Source organism: Antechinus flavipes, chromosome 3 (genome assembly GCF_016432865.1).
Source record: "Antechinus flavipes isolate AdamAnt ecotype Samford, QLD, Australia chromosome 3, AdamAnt_v2, whole genome shotgun sequence".
NCBI lineage: Eukaryota > Metazoa > Chordata > Mammalia > Dasyuromorphia > Dasyuridae > Antechinus > Antechinus flavipes.
Genome location: NC_067400.1, coordinates 213,989,105 through 214,010,583, shown reverse-complemented (window position 1 = coordinate 214,010,583; position 21,479 = coordinate 213,989,105).

Below are 21,479 nucleotides of genomic sequence, written 5' to 3'. Positions count from 1 at the left end.
ATCCCCCTCTCTCTCTATATATATATATATTGGGTAGGGAATTTCTTAATAAAGCCTAATATCATATTTACTTTTTTAATAATCACATACCACTGTTGATTCATAGAATTTATAGTTCCCTGAAAAGGTTATCCATAACTTTATTTAAGCCATGGAGAAAATTTTTTTCTTTTTCTTTTTCTTTCTTTCTTTCTTTTCTTTTCTTTTTTTTTTTTTTGCCAAAAGAAGTAATAAAATTTATTTCTATTAAAATTATTTATGAGAATTTTTCTTCCCTAAAACTGTTTTTATTTTTTATTAAAGCTTTTTTTATTTTTTAAAACATAAGCATGGATAATTTTTCAACGTTGACCCTTGCAAAAACTTGTGTTCCAAATTTTCCCTTTCTTCCTCCTACTCTCTCCCCTAAATGGCAAGTAATCCAATATGTGTTAAACATGTTAAAATATATATTAAATCCAATATATACGTGCATATTTATACAATTATCTTGCTTCACAAGAAAATCAGATCAAAAAGAAAAAAATAGGAAAAAACAAAATGCAAGCAAACAACAACAAGAGTGAAAATGCTATGTTATAGTATGGACAAAACTCTTAAATAGCTTTTAGAGATCTCTAAAGCACTCCACTGAAGACAAAGTTCTAAACTGATATGTAAATGAATTAATCACTACTCTTTAGGTCTGATAATTCTGCCAATTCCCAAATCTACCTAACTGTACCATTACCTAACCTACATCACTCTTTCCTGATAATTCCTCAAAGACTCTCTCTCTATCTTGGCTACTTTTCAAAATCATTGACAATGAATTAACAATAACATTTGCCTGTTCTTTTCAGATATAGTTTTCTGGGTCTTGTGATTTTAACTTGTTAAAATCAAGAGATTCATATCTATTTACTTATATTGGGCAACAGTTTCTTATTAGCCTCCTTCCCCACACCCCCCATCTGTTTCAGCCTAAAAATTATTCTTCCTGTCAGAGAAGTTAAAAACAGTTGAATAGTTTTACTTTCTCTCCATTATCTATAAATGGGCCCTATTTGTTCTTCATCCCTTTTTTCTTCCCCAGGATGATTAGACACATACACAATAGTCACACACACACACACACACACACACACACACACACACACACACACACACTACCCTTTTTTTACTTTTTAAAAGAAATTTTTTGATAGCCTATATTTATTCTGAACTTTTAGATTCTTGATATTCTGTTCCATACCTATGTATATATGATCTTTTGCTTGTTCTTGCTTTTTTTTTTTAAGCTGGTTAGTAAATTCTATGTGAACGTTTTTTGATCTTTTTAGATCCCTCCTCTTTTTGGTTCTCATTGGAATTGTTTCTTCTGTGTCCTCTAAATTTCAACTAAATTTCAGGCTTCAGAATTTTAGTTCATGAACTCTTATTGATCCTCTATGAAGCCCAAAAGATTTTTTATATGTTTTTAACTCTTTATCTTTTTTGTCTGTCATTTTATATCTCATGAAATTGAAGAATAATGGTCAAGATTACCATAATTTCTACTTGAACATTGTTTCACTCCTCTGGTCATTTTCCAGCTTAAATAACATCCTGCTTAAAACATAGTACATAGGATTTAATGTAGTAATACATATGAAGCAAAGATGTTCTAGTATATGTTCAACAACCAGCTCTCCAGTAAAAAAAAAAAAAGTACATACTTTTAAGTTTAAACTGCATTACTAATATTTTCTCCATTGCTTTCTTAAATCAAGACAGTCAAAAAAACAATAAACCAATCCTTAATTTGTATTACTTGCTGACTTCCAAGGTGTAAATGCTCACAATGAAAATTTAACAATTTGATTTTGTAAACTGGTTCATATTGACTCTAGCATACTCCTGATATAATTATACCAGAATAGAATGGGACTATTAATTACCTCTCTATTCCTCCAAAAATATATCTCATTCTGTATTTTTAAGTTCATTAACCCTCTAGCAGGGTTTGTCACAGTATTGCTTAGAATTCTAAAATCTTTTGAAAAAAATTTTTTAATGTTTTCATTACATATCTTTATTTACTTATTTATTTATTTATTTAATGGCTTTTTATTGATAGTACATGTGCATGAGTAATTTTTTAACATTGTCCCTTGCAATCACTTCTGTTCCAACTCTTCCCTTCTTTCCCTCCACTCCCTCCCCTAGATGGCAGGCAGTCTTATACATGTTAAACATGCTAAAGTATATCTTAAATACAATATATGTGTACACGTTTATACAGTTCTCTTGTTGCACAAGAAAAATCAGAATTAGAAAGGTAAAAATAACCTGGAAAGAAAAACAAAAATGCAAGCAGCCCACATTCATTTCCCAGTGTTCTTTCTCTGCATATAACTGGTTCTGTTCATTACTGATCAATTGGAACTGAATTGGATCTTCTCATTGCTGAAGATATCCTCTTCCATCAGAATTGATCCTCATATAGTATAGTTGTTGAAGTTCATAATGATCTCCTGGTTCTGCTCATTTCACTTAGCATCAGTTCATGTAAGTGTCTCCAAGCTTCTCTGGTCATTTCTTACAGAACAATAATATTTCATAACATTCATATACCACAATTTACCCAGCCATTCTCCAATTGCTGAGCATCCATTCAATTTCCAGTTTCTTGCCACTACAAAGAGGGCTGCCACAAACATTTTTGCACATACAGGTCTCTTTCCCTTCTTTAGTATCTCTTTGGGGTATAAGCCCAGTAGAAACACTGCTGGATCAAAAGGGATGCACAGCTTGATAACTTTTTGAGCATAGTTCCCAACTGCTCTCCAGAATGGTTGGATTCATTCACAACTCCACCAACAATGCATCAGTGTCCCATTCCCGCATCCCCTTCCAACATTCGTTTTCCTGTCATCTTAGCCAATCTGACAGGTGTGTAGTGATTACATATCTTTTAAAATAACAGTATTTCATCATTTTCTTTTCCCATCCATTTTACCTCTCCTATATCTTTTGAATAAAATTCATTTGTGGCTGTTACCTCAATAAGCCTTGATAATGCCTAAGAAGTCAAATTTTCCTCCTTGATTAAGTTCCTCTTGTCAATTTCCTAAATTTCAAACATGTATGCAAACATTTGAGACCATAGGTTAATTACTGTTTCTTTCTTGGATTTTGTCTTTTATGAACTTCCAGGTATCTCAATTGGTAAAGAAGGAAGACTTTTGTAGATTCTTCCCACGTTATCTAACTTATAGGATGCATAGGTAATCTTCTCCCTTCCCTATACTTTTTATTTTTTAATAATTTTTTTCCTAATTACATGTCAAGACAATTTTAAGCATTTATTTTTACAAGATTTTGAGTTCCAAAGTATTTTCCTTCCCTCTCTTCCTTACTCTTTCCCAAAAATGGTAGGCAATTTGATATAGGTAATACATGTACTATCATGTAAAGCCTATTTCCATATTAGTCACAGTCATGAAATTAGATAAATTTAAAAACATGAAAAAGAATAAAGTGAAAAAATACATTTCAATTTGTATTCATAGCCCATCAGTTCTGTATCTAGCTAGCAATAATATTTTCTATTATGGGTCCTTTAGAACTTTCTTAGAATATTGTATTGTTGAAAAGAGCTAATTTATTCATAATTGATTATTGTACTATGTTGCTTTATACTGTTTACAATGTTTTCCTGGTTATGGTCATTTCATTTTGCATCAATTCAAATAAGTATTTCCAGGTTTTTCTGAAATCTGCCTGTTCATTATTTCTTATTACATGATAGTATTTCATTATATTCATAGACCGCAGCATGTTCAGTCATTTCCCCAATTCATGAGTATTCTATCAGTTTCCAATATTGTGTCACAATGAAAAGAACTGCTATAAATGTTTTTGTATATGTAGGTCCTTTTCCTTTTTTTATAATCTCTTTGAAATATAGATATAGTAGAGATATTGCTGGATATCTTTTTTATAATCCTTTGAGAATAGTTTTAAATTGCTTTCTAATATGGTTGAATCAGTTTACACCCACCAACAGTTCATTAGTGTCTCAATTTTCTCCCACTTCTACAACATTTACAATTTATCTTTTTTTAAAAATCATATTAGCCAATCTGATAAGTGTGAGGTCGTACTTCAAAGTTGTCTCAATTTGCAGTTCTCTAATCAAAAGTGATTTAGAGCACATCTGCATGTGCTTTTAGATAGCCTCGATTTCTTCATCTGAAAACTACTTGCTCATATCCTTTGACTATCACTTGGATTGGCTTGCATTCTTGTAAATCTGACTCTGTTCTCTATGTATTTGAAAAATGAGGATTATATCAGACTCTTGCTCTAAAGATTGTTTTCAGTTTTCTGTTTTCCTTCTAAGATTGGTTACACTGGTCTTGTTTGTACAAAAGCTTTTTGTTTTACTATAACCAAAATTATCTATTTTACATTTTGTAGTTCTCTCTTGTCTTTTGGCATGAACTCTTCCTTTCCCCATTGTTCTCACAGATAACCTATCCCTCCCTCTTCTAATTTGCTTATGGTATCAGCATTTATATCTAAATCATATATCCATTTTGACCCTATCTTTGTATTCAGTGTGAGGTGTTTGTCTCTAGCTTGTTTATATCTTACTGCTTTCCAATTTCCCCAGCAGTTTTTGTCAAACAGTGAGCTCTTAACCCAAATGCTAGGATCTTTAGAATGATCAAACGCTAGGTTATTATGATCATTGATGACTGTGTTTTATATACTTTATTCAACTGATCCACCACTCTATTTCTTAGCCAGTAGATAATACTAAAAAGTTTTGATGAATAATAGAGTTTGAGATCTGGTATTGCTAAGTCGTGTTCCTTTGTATTTTTTTTTCATTTATTACCTTGATATTCTTGACCTTGTATTCTTCCAGATCAATTTTGTTGTCTTTTCTATCAAATAATTTTTTGGTTGTTTGATTGGTAGGGTACAGCCTAGCCATGAGCAATTGCTTATTTTCCAATTGTTTATATTTGACTTTACTTGTGTAAAAAGTGTTTTGTGATTGTGTTCCTCTTGACAGGTAGATTCCCAAATATTTTATATTCTTTATAGTTATTTTAATTTGAAGGTCTATTTCTATCTTTTACTGATGAGCTTTGTTGGTCATTTACAGAAATGCTAATGATTTATGTGGGTTTATCTTAGATCCTGCTATTTTGCTAAAATTATTAATTATTTTAAATAGTGTTTTAGTTGATTCTCTAGAATTCTTTAAGTATCATTACATCATTTGCAAAGAATAATAGTTTTGTTTCCTCATCTATTCTAATTTCTTTGATTTCATTTTCCTCTCATTGTTATAGCTAACATTTCTAATACTATATTGAATAATAAGGGTGATAATGGAAATCTTTGCTTTATTTCTGATCTTATTGGGAAGGCTTCTAGCTCATAATCATTAAAGATAATGTTTGATAATGGTTTTACATAAATATTGCTTATCAACTGAAGGATGCTTATACTCTCTAGTATTTTTAATAGGAATGCATGCTGTATTTTGTTAAAAAAAGTTTTTCAGCATTGATTGAAATATTCATATGATTTCTGTTAGTTTTGTTATTGATATGGTCAATTATGTTGATAATTTTCCTAATACTGAACCATTTCTGTTTTACTGACATAAATCCCACTTTGTCACAGGATATAATCCAAGTGACATATTGCTGTAATTGCCTTGCTAGTATTTTGTTCAAGATTTTTACATTAACATTCAATAGGGAAATTGTTATGTATTTTTTTCCCTCTGTTTTAGCTCTTTTTTGTTTATCAGCACTATATTTGTGTCATAAAAGGAGTTTCTTAGGACTCCTTCCTTGCCTATTTTTCCAAATAGTTTATATCATATTGAAATTAATTGTTACTTAAATGTTTGGTAGAATTCCCTTGTGAATCCATCTAGCTCTGGGATTTTTTCTTAAGGTGTTCATGAATCCCTTCTTCAATTTTTTTTTTCTAGATGGGGTAATTTTGGTATTCTATTTCCTTATCTATTAATCTAGGTAATTTTTATTTTCATAAATATTCATTGATTTTGTTTAGATCTTCAGATTTCTTAGCATATGATTGGGCAAAATATTTTCTAATAATTGTTTTAATTTCTTCTTCATAGGTATATTTCACCATTTTAATTTTTGATACTAGATGTTTGGTTTTCTTCTTTGTTTTTTTTAAATCAAATTAACGTGTGGCTTATCTATCTTATTGAGGGTTTTTTTTTTCCCATAAAACCAGCTCCTAGATTTATTAGCTCAATGATTTTTTTCCCCCTGGAGGTAATTGGGGTTAAGTGACTTGCCCAAAGTCACACAGCTAGGAAGTGTTAAGTGTCTGAGGCCAGATTTGAACTCAGGTCGTCCTGACGTTAGGCTGATGCTCTATCTACTATGCCACTTAGCTGCCCCTTCAATGATTTTTGAAAAACTTTCAATCTTAATCTCACTTTTGAGTTTTAGGATTTCTAGTTTGGTGCTCAATTGGAAATTTAAAATGTTTTTCTAGGTTTTTTTTTTTTTTTTAGTTGAATGCCCATTCATTGATCTGTTATTTTTCTATTTTGTTGATGTAAGATGTTATGGAAATAAAATTTCCCCAAAGTGCTGTTTTGGCTGCATCCCATAAATTTTGATATGTTGTCTCATTATTGTCATTCTCTTTTGCTGAAATTAATGTTTCTGTGATTTGTTCTTTGACTCATTATCTTGATTGTTTAGATTCTAATTTTTAATCTATATTTCCATTGTGTTGAACATAATTTTTATTGCATTATGATTCAAAAGGAAAACATTTAATATTTTTGTCTTTCTATACTTGATTTTGAAGTTTTCATGATCTATTGCATATTTGTGTAGGTGTCATGTGCTGCTGAGAAAAAACGATTTTCCTTTCTGTTCCCATTCAATTTTCTTCAAAGGTGCATCATATCTAACCTCTCTGACATTTTATTTACTTCTTTAGTTTCTTTCTTGTTTATTTTTTATTAGATTCATGGAATTTTGAGAGGTAACAGTTGAGGTCCCCAACTAGTATAAGTTTGCTATCTATTTATAGGTAACTTCTCATCTAAGAATTTGGATGCCATATGTCTTGATGCATATATGTTTAGTATTGATATTGCTTCATTGGCATCTTTTAGCAGGACGTAGTTTCCTTCCTTATCTCTTTTAATTAGTTTTATTTTTGCTTTTTCTTTGAGATCAGTATTGCTACCCCCTACCTTTATTTATTTTTTTACTTCAGCTGAAGCATAATAGATTCTGCTCCAACTTCTTAGTTTTACATTATTTGTATCTGTGTCCTTTGAATATGTTTCTTGTAGATAATATATGGTAGGATTCTGGTTTTTGATTCACTCTGTTACCCACTTCCATTTGATAGGAGAGTTCATTTCATTCACATTCATAGTTATGATTGCTATGCATTTCCGCCAACCTATTCTTCCTCTTGTTTATTCTCTCTTTACTTTCACTCTTTCATTCCTCATCACTGTTTTGCTTCTGTCTGCCTCCTCCTCTGATTTGTTCTTTCTTTTGTCAGTCCTGCCCTCCCTCTTTATTTAATCTCTTCCTCCCCATTTCCTTATTGAATAAGATAGATTTCTTTATTCACCTGATATTGTATGTTATTCCTTCTTTGAACTGATACTAATGAAAATAAAATTCAAGCAATGCTTATCACCCATCCTCCCATCTTTGCTTCCACTATGATATGTCTTTCATGCCACTGCATGTGAAATGATTTACACCATTCTACCTCTTCCTTATTTCTGAACACACCATACTCTTTTTCATCCTTAATTATTTTTTATGTCATACCCATGCTTTTGTCTGCATATATCCCCTTTTTTCTCTTTTTATGTTTCTCTTGAGTCTTGGTGTTGGAGATCAAATATCTGACTTAATTCTAATCTTCTCCTTATGAAAGCTTGAAATATTTCTATAAAATTAAATGGCCATATTTTCCCTTGATGTATTTTACCTAATTTCAGTGGATAAGTGATTTTTGGTTATAGTTTTAACTCCTTTGCCTTCCAGAATACCATGTTCCATGACTTCCTATCTTTTAAAGTTGTAGCTGCTAAGTCCTATGTCATCCTGACTATGGCTTTCTGATATTTGATTTGTTTCTTTCTGGCCACATGCAGTACTTTTTTCCCCCCATGAACTAATAGTTCTGAAATTTGGTTATATTGTTTCTTGGTGTTTTTATTTGGGGATTTCTTTCCTGAGGTAATAAGTGGATGCTTTCAATGCCCTATTTTACCCTCTGGTTCCAGGATAGCAGGGCAATTTTCCTTGATAATTTCTTAAAAAGTGGTTGGTAGTCATTTTGATTATGCCTTTAAGGTAGTCCAGTGATTTCCATATTGTCTTTCCTGGATTTATTTTCTAAGTCAGTTGATTTTTCTCATGAGTTATTTTACATTTTTTCTATTTTTTTCATTATTTGGATTTTTAATTGATTTTTGACATCTTATGAAGTCATTAGCTTTTACTTGCCCAATTCTAAAGAGTTGTTTTCCTTAATTAGTTTTGGCCAATTATGCTTTTTAAGCAATTGTTTCCCCTTTTCCAAGATGTTGACTCTTTTTCCATAATTCTCCTTCATTACTCTCATTTTTTTCCAACTTTTCTTCTACCTTTCTTGATATGATTTTAAGCTCATTTTTGAGCTCTTCTATGAGTTCTCTTTATTCCATTTTTCACTTTTGTTTGAGGTTTTGTCCCTAAATAAATGTTATCCTCTTCTAAGTTTGTTTCTGGATCTTTCCTGTCACCCCAACAGCTTTCAATGGTCAGAATCTTGTTGTTGTTGTTGTTGTTGTTGTTGTTGTTATTTGCTTATCTTTTTTGGCTTTTTTCCTTTCTTTTAAATTTGAGCTCTGCTCCTGGAATGGATATGGTATGGTCTCAGGCTTCTTGTGCTAAGGGCTGCGGGACCTGGCTATTACCATACTCCATTAATGTTATCTTGAGACCCATGGGAGATCCTCTTGTTTGATGCTTGTGAGGGGGTGAAATGGAGGGTGGCTGGTGCTAGTGAGACCTTAGGGAATTGGTAGCTAAGCCAAGGTCCTAATAGTGGTATCTCACATGTGGTGAGGCCAGTGAGGTGTTTTAATGTTTCTGTGAGGAAACACTGAAAGGAACCTGGGTGCCAGAGATTGCCCATTTACCTAGGACAAAGTTGAAGCATATGACAGTTCTCAGAGCTAGAGTCTGCCCATTCTACTGGTTATTCTGATGCACATAGTTGGACAGGAGGAGGTTCTGGTATTAGCCTTTGTTTGCTCCGCTGCATTGGGGATTAGGATCTATTCCAAGTTTGGTGGGGCTTGCTGCTAGCTTGCTGGGATGCTTCCTGTCCTAGATTGCAATCCCCTTTTACCCAAGTGAATCAGATTTTTACTGCTAATAATCCATGTTTCTTGGTATCAAAGATTGTTTCACTCTGTCTTTTTCCTGGTTCTGTTGTTGGAAGATTTGTTTGGGGCACTATTTTATGGTTGTTTGGAGATGAATATGGTAGAATTATGGCAATTTACTACTTACTGCACCATATACTTTTCAATTTAAGACATTTTTTAAAAATTACCTTTGCAAGATACTACAAATATAGTTTTATGAGCATTTATTAGGCACACTACTGTTCTAATGAGAAAATTGCCATCCCTATATTTTTAAGCTGTGATCTGTATATCCAAATCCTATTCCCAGACCTTACCTTCCTAAGTTTCTGTCTATTTCCCAAATAATTTTTTCTTTATATATCTCCTTGCCTTCAGGGAGCAACAACAATGATCTCTTGCTATGTCTTCAGTTTTTTGCCTGACTTCAAAATCATTGGTTATAGTTTACTATGTTCCTTCTGGCTATGTCATTTATGCCTGTGTGCGTCATCAGAAGTGCTGGCTGTCATCTGTTTTGATAAGTCTTGAAAGGTTTTCCATTGTCCAGGATATGTCCCCACCCACTGCTACCACCTAGACATAATACCTTTAGGTTGTTGGCCTATAAATAGCAGCCTCAGTACTAGTGACCAGGGAATCACCAATTGCTACTAATTTTCTTCTGACATAAGCTGGATGATTTCTCACTGGATAGCATATGTAGCTCTATGATATCATTCTTGAAAGAACAAGAAGCTTTTTCTTTCTCAGAATACTCAGTTCATTCTCTTCAGGAAAAGCCTTATATCTATTTTAAAATCCTTGGTGTAATATAGCATGTTCCTCTTCCTTTAGTCTATGTGTAAAATACTTTCACTCACGAATATTGTCCCAAGGGTTATCCCTTGTTTTCATATTGGATTCTATTTTTTCCTTACTGATGGCTTATTTTTATTTCTTTTAGAAACTCTTCATTCCTCCTAATGTTATTAAAATATATTAAAGTATATTATAGTATATAAATATTAAAGTATAGAGAAGCATTCTCTTAAGTCTCTTAATTGTTTCTTGCCCCAGAAAGTTTAGCCTACATTTGCAATGCCAGAAGTCACTAAAATAATGGCATACTCTAATAGAAATCACTGCATGATTTACCATGATTAAACCAACATAGTGGCTGAGATTTTCATTTTTGTTTACTTGAATTCTTAGCCCTAAGCACCTGCTTATAACATTTAGGATCAAATATGTATCAACTCTTAATAAATTGACCACCCCATTCAACTTCCTTTCCTTATACCCAACAATTTCATAGCCATAGTCACTTAAGTTTTATACTATCCTCCTATTCGTTTCACCAATTTGATCTATCCACCAAACAACTTTATTAAAGAGAAGGTCATTCTTTTTGATATTCTGGAGAACTGAGAGGATTTTGTTTTGTTTTTTAATAGAAAGGAAGCTAGTCTGTTCTTTGAGCACAGATAAGAGTTGTTTGGCTGAGGCAAAATATAAATAACATGTATTTTGTGAAGATAACAAATTCTTCCTAGCTTCCATATTTGGTGAAAATCAGAGCACAGATCCTTAGTTTTCTGCCATCTTATTGAACTAACTGCTATGGTCAATTGCCAATTGGATAAAGCCTTTGGGATGGGAGTGGGAGCTCAGCAGTTGAGATTCCTGAGAAATATGTATTTAGAACAATCTTCCAGGGCTTGCTTGCTCAGCTATTTTGGATTTCCAATTAGAGGCTTCCTGCCAAAGGCCCATAGCTACTATAGGGAAGGGTAAATTTAGCTGAATACAGTTACTAGTCACTTATTCCTTCTCTTCTGCACAGTCTTATAACTAAACAGCTTTTACTTTTGTCTAAGTACTTTCCTAGATCCTCTTGGTCAACTTCACTTAAGAGTCTTAGGGATCTTGAGTTTGCATACGATATTTTTATTTTTTTTTCATATTGTCCATTCATCACATATTAAGCTAAGTAGAATAAAGGAAAAGACAATGATAAATACCTGTGGCATTTGCCTTTTCATAATAAGTGGTATTTCACTACCTTAAATGTTATCATGAAATAAGAAAAATGAAATATCTTCTCAAACTTTTTAAATAGGGGGCCAGTTCACTGTCCCTCAGACTGTTAGAGGGCCGGACTATAGTAAAAAACAAAAACTTTGTTTTGTAGACCTTTAAATAAAGAAACTTCATAGCCCTGGGTGAGGGGGATAAATATCCTCAGGTGCTGCATCTGGCGTGGGTCGTAGTTTGAGGACCCCTGCTAAGATATATCTGTTAGCCTGCACCTAATCAAATAAAAATGGACTTGACCAGATTAGATACTTTAACAGTTCATAAACGCCCCTTTTTATTTTAAAATTTATTTGCTGCTTTTTATTGAGGGAATTTTTTTATTATGTGTTTGAGTGCAGGCAAATGTTAATGCAGGCTTTTGTCTCTCTTCATTTGTACCATGACTTGCATGAAAAATTAAGTTCCATGTTCAAAATTAAATTGTGCACATTTATACAGAATGGGAGCAGTTGTCAATAGAATTTGGAATGGAATACTCCACTTTATGGAGTAAATTTGGAAATTACAAAGTTCACCAATATAGAATTTTGTTCTTATAGTCTGAAAAACTTTATACATCTTTAGGCAGGAATATTAGATAAACAGCATATAGTAGAAAAATGTCACCTTATAGTCTCGCTATTCTAAACATGAATAACTAGACAAAATGAGGAGATAATAGAGTTTCTAACCTGTGAATATAGAGTTTGGGAAAATCCAAATAGTTCTCACAACATGAGTTGGAGAGGTAGAGAGAGGAAGGGAGGAGTTAGGAATGGCATTTAGAGTAGTCACTGGAAGAATCAATCAATCAATCAATCAATCAATATTTATTAAGTGTCTACACTGTATAAGGCCCTGTGCTAAGCACTGGAGATATAAAAAAAAGGCAAAAGAACATGAAGGAAAAATAGAAAGCTAAATGGTGAAACATGGGAGATCTGCTGATGCTAGAAGAGGACAATCCCCAATATCTGTGTATGTAAGCCCTTATGAAAAGTGTAACTATCTTAGCAGAAAAAAAAATAGTTCACTCATTCTTCATCCTAAAAAAGAGGGGAAAGTTGATATTCCACAAGAAATGAAAAAGGATGCAAAAGATTCAAATAAATTTTCTCATCAGTGTATGATTCTAATAAGCAAGAATGTTGAGTGAGAGAAGAGGTAGCTGACACAGTTAGTATTTGGGTCAGCTATCACTCTCCATAGTTAAAGGAGTTTGAATCAGGGGACTTGAGAGACATAAAGTTTGTTGTCCAGCTTTTGCTGAACAGTCTTTGGCCCTCTGTACTGGCACAGCATCTGGGGTCATATAAGAGTCTAAAGAGAGCATCACTGACCAACTGTGTGACTTTAGGCCTTATTTACCCTGGATTTCATTTTCCTCTTCTCCAAAATGAGGGAGTTAGACTAAATTACCTCTGAAGGGCCTTCCAATTTGATATCAATGATTCTATGTCCCTAATGAACTCTTACTTCTGAAGGCACTGATGGGTGATTTGGCTATTCCTGTTAGAAGGGGTCATATACTATGAGAGTGATATGATACGATAAGCTCCAAAGCTTTTCTTTGCTCTTTAAAGTTTGTTTTAATATTTGTCTAATTAATACTGAATGTCAGCCTAAGATAAATTGTGATCCATCAGAGCAGCTCTTGATTTGAATGTCTTCCATCATGAAAGAGTTGAGAAAAGGACATTAATAGCCATGGCATGAGGAAAGAATGAGAAAGGGATAAAAAAACACAAACCCTCTGTCAGGATTGTAGAGATTCTGTCAGAGATGGAGGCTTTAGGGCTAAATGAAAAAATTTTTTTATTATTATATAACTTCTCAAAGTAGAGCAAAAGATGAATCTAAGATTTGGGTGGTTTTTTTTTTTTTCCCTACATTAAAGCCTGAACCATGATAAAGCAGATTTAGTGATAGAAGGAAAGTTGCTGAATAAGAAGCAGCTGCTTCCATTAGAATCAGTAACTTTGATCGATTTTGCTTTTGACTTGCTTTTTCTTCATAAGGTTAAATGGACTCATCCACCTTTAAGAGGGTAGAAGTGAAGTCATTGACTAAAAGAAAAGTCAAATCCACAGGGAAGGGTGGAACTGGAATTTACTTTTTTGCCAACCAGAACTGCTCTCTAATTCCCTGCTACAAAGGGATTATAATTTCTTCATATGTGAAATTATTGCTGCTCATTAATGAACAAGGCTGGTTTTCATCTCAACTCCTTTTTTATAGTTTTCAACTAAACCTATTGATAGATGTCTTCTTGACTTCTCTCAGACTGTAAAATTATTTATTATGAAAATAATTGAAAAGGTAAAATTTGTTTTCAACAAAGATGCCTATAATATGAAAACAATGGTACTGTGGCCCTATGTCTAGATCATCTTTTAAGCTGAATTGAATCACATGACATCTTGAAAACAACACAGATATATATAAATATATAGATATATAGATTAAAAAGATAGAGATATTCTGACCATATGTGTGTGTGTGTCTGTCTGTGTGTATATGTGTGTCTGTGTATATGTGTGTATGTGTATACTGACCTTATAGTCCCAAATTCTCCTATTATGGAGGAGTTGCAAATAGATCCCATCCACTTATAGCTCTCCTCTGAACTCTAGTAGGACCTACAATCTTAGATTGTATATCCTTCAAAATGTTTTAAGAATAGGTGTATGGCTATTCTTAAGTCTCTTGGCAATGAGTCTATGAATAAGCTCAATGAATGACCTTGAATCATTAGGGAATAAGGGTTCTCCAGTTTATCTTTAAAATGTTGTAATATGCTTCTTTAAACCTGAATTTCTGACAAGATGTAGAGGTTTCTCACTATCACCTGCCCTTGTGGCCACTAGGGGGGTCACAGATAATGAAGACAAGGATCCAAATAAGGAGTGCCAATAATCACATTCCTTCCCTTCATTTATGGAATTAAATTCTAAAGAATACTTATTAAAGTTAAATAGCCTATTAAATGAAAACAATAATTACATTTAAAATATTTTTAGCTTTGTCTCTTCAGATAAACTCAGTGCATAGTTTTTCCAATTGCATTGCTAAATAAAAGATTATTAATAGTGAAAAGGAAAGATAACAAGGGCCAGCTAAGTGATACCATTGGATAGATTGTCCAGTCTTTAGCCAGGAACTCATCTTTTTTAGTTCAAATCTGACCTCTGAGTTCAAATTACTAGTTGTGTGCCTCTGGGCAAGTCACTTAACCCTGTTTGCCTCAGTTTTCTCACTTGTAAAGTGAGCTGGAGAAAGAAATGGCACATTATTTCAGTATCTTTGCCCAGAAAATCCCAAATGGGGTCACATGACTGAAAATTACTAAATAACAACAACAAAAAGATAAAATCTATGCAAGACCAGCTATACTCCCAGAAGAAGTAAAATACGATTGTAAATAACTGTTTGAATAGAGATACTTCAATGTATCAATGATTTCATCTACATGGGCATTCCTTAAATCATTTAATCTGACAAGTATGCTGACTTTCAATGAGATCTACTCTGAATTCGAGGGAACCCATACTTGTAATCACATGTTCAAGACTATTTCCTGAAACTCCAGTACTTTATGTATCAAGATTCTTCAAAGCAAAGAGTAATATTAAGGAAACAATAAAAGGAAAAAAATATTTGAGAATTGCTGCCTTAAATAATGCTGATTAAAATTCTTCCATACCTGCCCTGCCTGTGCAATTCTTGTCTAATTCCTCCTGTAAATACCAAGCCTTATCTACCCAAAGTATTGATGACCATAGAAAAAGGAAAATTAAATAGACATAATAAAATTTATTTATTTTATTTTTAATTTTAAGGGATTTTTTGCTTGCATATTCTCTTTTAATGATGAAAGCAATGAAATATAAAGCTATAATAAAAAGCTAAGTCCACTTATATAGTCTATTTTCAACAGAACATTAAAGTTTTAAAAGAACAAATGATTAGAAACTGCAAGACTGTAATTTTCTCTTGTGTCAGCTTGGAGATTTTCTACTATCCACCACTAGGTGGCAGTGTTTCCATTTTCTAGTTTCTGGCACATGAGAGTAGATGAAGTTCTTTGCAAGGACATAAAGACTTTAAAACTAATATTAACAATGGAGACAGATGCTTGAATCAGGAAATGCAATCTATGCTTATTTTTGTGATCTGAATGGCTGTCAGTACAATTTGTTTTTAATATTGTATTTACATGCATATAAAACTAGAACTCCTTGATTTCCTCTTGGTTGACTCTTTCAGAAAGCTTTATACATTATAATATATACTGTAGCAAAATCATTTGTGTCATGAACAACATAAAAAGAAAACAAAGGAAAATGAAATCATTAAATTAATAAATCAATGACATCAAATAATGATAGAATGAATCATACTGGAGAGCTCATTAAATTTAATCTATATATATATATATATATTCAGGGACATAAGAGTACCCCACAATTTTTTTCAAGTTTTTACTTATTTTAGAACCACTCAGGACAAGGCCTGTCCTTGATGTAGGAGAAAAAGTTATGAAATACTTGAAAACTCAGAATAATTTTACTTTGATGTCAGGAAGTAGAAGTGGGAACAATTGGGATGAAAATGGGTAAAACCAGGGAATAGTAAGTTTGTACCCAGAAATCAATTGCATTCTCTTTCTTGATCTTTCTCTCTTCTGTGATTCTTTTTCTCTTTCTTATTCCCTATTTATTTGGCATCCTTTCTTTTTTTGCCTTACTTTAAAGTTTTCAATATGTAAGCCTGTTTAGGAAGCAGGGATGGAGATTTTCAATGGTCTTGAAATTCACCCTCCAACATGACAAGCCCTAGCAACCGCTCAAAGTCACTGAACTTTAATTGCTTCATTTGACAGATGAGCATTATGACATCAGACTCACCTCATAGGTTTGTTGTGAGACTAAATTATATCATATATATGAAAGTACTGTGAAAGCACAAACTACTACCATCACCATGCCCCCCAAATTGGAACATGTTAGAGATATGATTCCTGGGTTTCTTTCAGAAATTACTGAGTTGTTATCTTTGAAATAGGGAAATAGGAGATGTGCCACAAGAATGGAGATAAACATTCATCCAATTTTCAAAACAAAGAAAAAAATATTCTTAAAACAACAAGCTGGAAGCTGTTTAGAATAGTTTTTGAGGTATGGCTTGTAAGCTATTAGAAAGCAACAGGGAGTAAGATTAAGAGCTGCCATTGATTCAGGAACAAGTTAAGCTAAACTAACTTCATTTGTTTTAGACAGAACCATGGGAAATGCTAAAGACATAAAAATACCTAAAGTTTAGAAAGTCTGAGAACATAGACATACCTAGATTTCAGTAACATATCTGAAAAAATATTTTATCTTATCATTATGGACAACATGGTGATGGAGGCTAAATTTGCAGTTATAGGGATTCAGATCTGATTAAACAGCTAAACTCAAAGAATATTGATTAAATGGATGAAAATCCAATCTGTAAGGAGGTCTCAAAGGAAACGCTATGTTTCATTCAATGTTTTAAAGAATGACTGGGATGAAAACAAAAGATGGTACATTTATCAAATCAAATCAAACTTCATGTATCAAATCAAATATCAAAGGGAGAAATAAACAATATTTTGAGTAATCAAATCATCAATAACAATAAAAAAAGATTTCAAAATATTAAAACAATGTGCTAAAGTAATATAAAATTTTATGGGCATAAATTTATAATTCTTCATTTGGAATCAAAAAAGTCAACAGAACAAATGCAAGATGAAGATGTGTCTAGATAATAGTTCATGTGAAAAATAAATCTTGACTGTTTTGTTAGAAATTCAAGTTTAATGTGAGTTATAATATGATATAGAAAACAGAAAATAAATCAATGTGACCTTGAGCTACATGAATATAAATATAGTGTCCAGATCAATTGATTGGATAGTCTTGCTGTATATAGTCTGTCCTGATCATACCATATAGGCAATGTTATATCTTCTTCCAGTACCAACCAGAACTTTTAAAGTTTAAAGTTGAGCAACCAGGATGGTGGGGACTCAAAACCATGTTCTATTCATATTTATTCGATGAACTGGGGATTTTCTAGAGAAAAAAAGACTCAGAAAGGGAAATAGAATCACTGTTCTAGAGCTGGAAGAGATTTTAAAGGCCATTTAATCCCACTCTCTTATTTTACAGATGAGGAAATTGAGACCCTGAGTAGAATGGGGATTGTGTGACTCAACCAGAATCACATGCAAGTTGTTATCATCAGAAATGGAATGTGAAATCAGAACTTTTGCCTGTAGAGCTCATGCTCCTTCTATTGTATCATGATGTTTCGCTTGATATGGAAGACATCCCTTGATATAATTACTATCTTAATTTTATATAGGATTATATAACTTGCATACTAAATAACCTCCTTATGTCCTTCCATCTCTAATATTCTGATGAGTATGCCAGTTGGAAGTTTTATTATTGTCATTTTTATTCACGTTTGTTTTTTTTTTGTTTTGTTTTTGTTTTTCCCCAAATGGAATCCTCAATAAAACTCTACTGATCCCTCTTTCTTATCTTAACAACTTTACTCTCTCCCTAGAGTTCACCCTTCATGTTGCTCTCAGACTAACCTTTTGGCATAGATCTGGTCTTACCAATCTTGCATTCAAAACTCTTTAATTGGATCTGTATACCAAACAGAATAAAGTCCAAATTCCTTTGCTAGCATTCAAGTCTTTATAAAATTTGATACTATTCTACCTTTCTATACCAGGCTTGCTTCCATTCTTGCACTCTATGCTTCCACCAAAATGTACTATTTTTAGTTTCCCAACAAGCATTTTTTCTTTTCCTCCTTTATTTCTTTGTATAAATGCATCCCTATGCTTATGATTTCTTCTTCCTACTTTTTTTAATGAATTCCTAAAAATACTTTAAAAACCCAATCAAATGCCACCTTCTCTATTAATCTTTCCTTCATTCCTACCCTCACCCTGCTAGTAATAAACTTTTTCATACTTCTCTAATGTGCCCATGTATAGAATGTTATATATTATAGTTATCTTATAAATGCATCTTAAATATTATCTCTTCTATATTCTATTTAGCATATAAAAATTCTATTATAACTATTATATTACATATATCTTTTTGTATATAAAGATAATATTGCAATATATAGCAATTTTTTACCTTAATGCCTTTCCCTTAATTATATAGAAAATATGTATTAAAATTTCCTGATAATTTCATTTTAAATCTTATCACCTGATAATTACATTTTAATTATTTTTTTCTTCTTATTTTATATATGAAAATTCCATGTATTTTGACAGTTAAATTTGTGCCTTAACACCTTATTGTAACTATGTAGGATATTATGTATGAAAGTTATGCTACCATATAAAGTATATCTTGAATATATTATCTTTTTATATCTTTTTTCATATATAAAATTCTATGTGCTATAGCTGTCATCGCATAGAAATTTGAACCTTAGCACCTTAGAATAATCATGTAGCATATGATGTATTAAAGTTATGTTACTTTATAAAGAACATCTTAAATATCATCTTATTTCTCTTATATTGTATTTCATATATAAAATTCTATGTATTATAGCTATTTGTTTATTTTCGTTCTCTGTATTATAGTTGTGTTCCAACTTTAAATGGTAGCTTTGTAGTTTTACATCTTGCCTATGGAGTAACAGATTACCTTTCTCCTCTTCTCCTACACATAGTAGGCCCACATAAATACTTATGGAATAAATGGCTTCCCTTCACAAGGACCATTATTCTGTTCCTTGGACTTTCATTGACTCATGACTTGTTCTTCCTAACTATATGGAGTAATGCCGTTCTGATATTTAGCTACCACACATTGATTCCTTCATCATCATTGGGTTAAAAATTCTCTCTCAGTGGCCAAAGTTCCTGTGTATTTACTTTTCAGGCTTTGCATTGACCTACTGTGCCCTGATGATGGCACTGTAAGTATTGAAAGCCCAGGGCTATATTTCTAAAAGCAAAAAATGCTATTCCATCCAAGTTTCTGAACACTTCATATTTTTATATTAAATGCAGTGCACTGACTGCACAGCTCCCAGAAGCCAAATACGGGTTGCTCTCATCCTGGTGCCATAATGGACAAAGGGTCATGTTTTATCACATTCATCAGATTTTCATCAGGTCTGTAGTCAGCAAAATAATGCAAAGCTAGCTGCTTCAAAGGAATGACCTGCAAATCAAGATGCTCCCTCCCTCCCCACTATTTCCCCCCCTCCTCCTTCTCTTCCTCCTCTCAGTCCATTGTTGGCAGCAGGATGCACAGATAAAAGCCTGCAATTGTTTGCCAGTGCTGCTGCTCCTTTCTGCTAAAATGTGTTGTGGTTTGTATACCTTAAAGGTACTATATATCGTACAGATTGCCAAGAATAAAAATATAATGCACTCACATACAAAGCCATCAAGTAACCACATAATCACTTTATTCCTGGAAGTCTCACCTCCACAGACTGGTGGTCTTTAATAAGATCTTTTAGCACTTTCAATTGATCAAGTCCAACACACATAAAAAATATATATAATGTATATATATATACATATATACACACACACACACACACACATTTAAACATATAATGTATATGTACATAAAAACACATATCGATACATATGGGTATATATACATATATGTAACATATTTTAGAAAAATTTTTTGTAGCCATTTTGTAATTATGTTTCTGACATCATTTCTCAACAAAGTCTCTCTGAAAGATAAAAAGATGGGTGACAGGCAATGGTTTCCTTGTTCTTTTTTGCTTTCTTAAAGGATTTACCTTTTCCTTTTCCTCTTTTTTGCTTTATACTGTCATTTCCTGGCATAAGTGCTGGCACAAAGTAGGTGCTTAATAAATGCTAGTTGATTGATGAATCTACTGATTGATCCTCAGGTCAGTGTAATTTCCATGTATTCTCTCTATCTAAAAGAATAAAGTATTCCCTGGACCTTGCAGCAAAGCATTTCCATGGCATTTCTGTTCTTTGCAGAGATGGTGAAGAGAAACTAAACTCATATTTTGCACTGGCAGTCATTTCTCCATCCCTGAGGGTTTCCTCCATATGATGAATTTCAGCAAGCAGAGCAATTCATGAAGGAAATCTACTGAGGTATGGAGGGGTTATGATCCGCAGGGGTGGAGGGAGTACCCACACTGATGAAATCATAGACCCTTGAAGTATTAAAGTGAGTCATTTCTCCATCCCGTTTTATTTCAGCTCAACTATACTCAATATCACCATGCTTTCAGAGCATGCTTTAACTACCATTGCTTTTAGAAAGAGTTTTGTCTTGCCAAGCAATTGACTAGGTGTTAGGGGCCTGAGATCTGTGTTCTTGCCAGCTAGACTTGACTGCTGCAATACATTCCATAATGTCTGGTTTGTGGTTCTTAAATCTCCTCAGCTCATATACATATATATGCATATATTTATGTATTCATATATATTCATGTATATAATATGATTTAAGAAATTCTGCATGGAAAATGTTATCTTTTTAAAGAAATTGATATTATTTCCAAGGAAATTAATACATAGATATACATATGAATATATGACTAGAGTGATAAACTAAGCCACACTATGTCATTTCAGAGAAAGAACAAGTACTTAAGCCAGGATTCAAGTCCCACTTCTGTCTGATACCTACTGGCTATGCAATCCTTGGCAAGTCACTTAATCTTATAATACTCTAGGCAACTCTTTTTTTGGTGGGAGAAGAGAAGGCAATTGGAGTTAAGTGACTTGCCCAAGGTCACATAGCTAGCAAGTATCTAAGGTCAGATTTAAGCTCAAGTCCTCCTGACTCCAGGGTCGGTATTCAAATCTGGCTTCAGACATTTACTAGCTGTGTGATCCTGGGTAAATCACTTACCTGTGTTTGCCTCAGTTTCCTCATTTGTAAAATGAGCCAGAGAAGGAAAT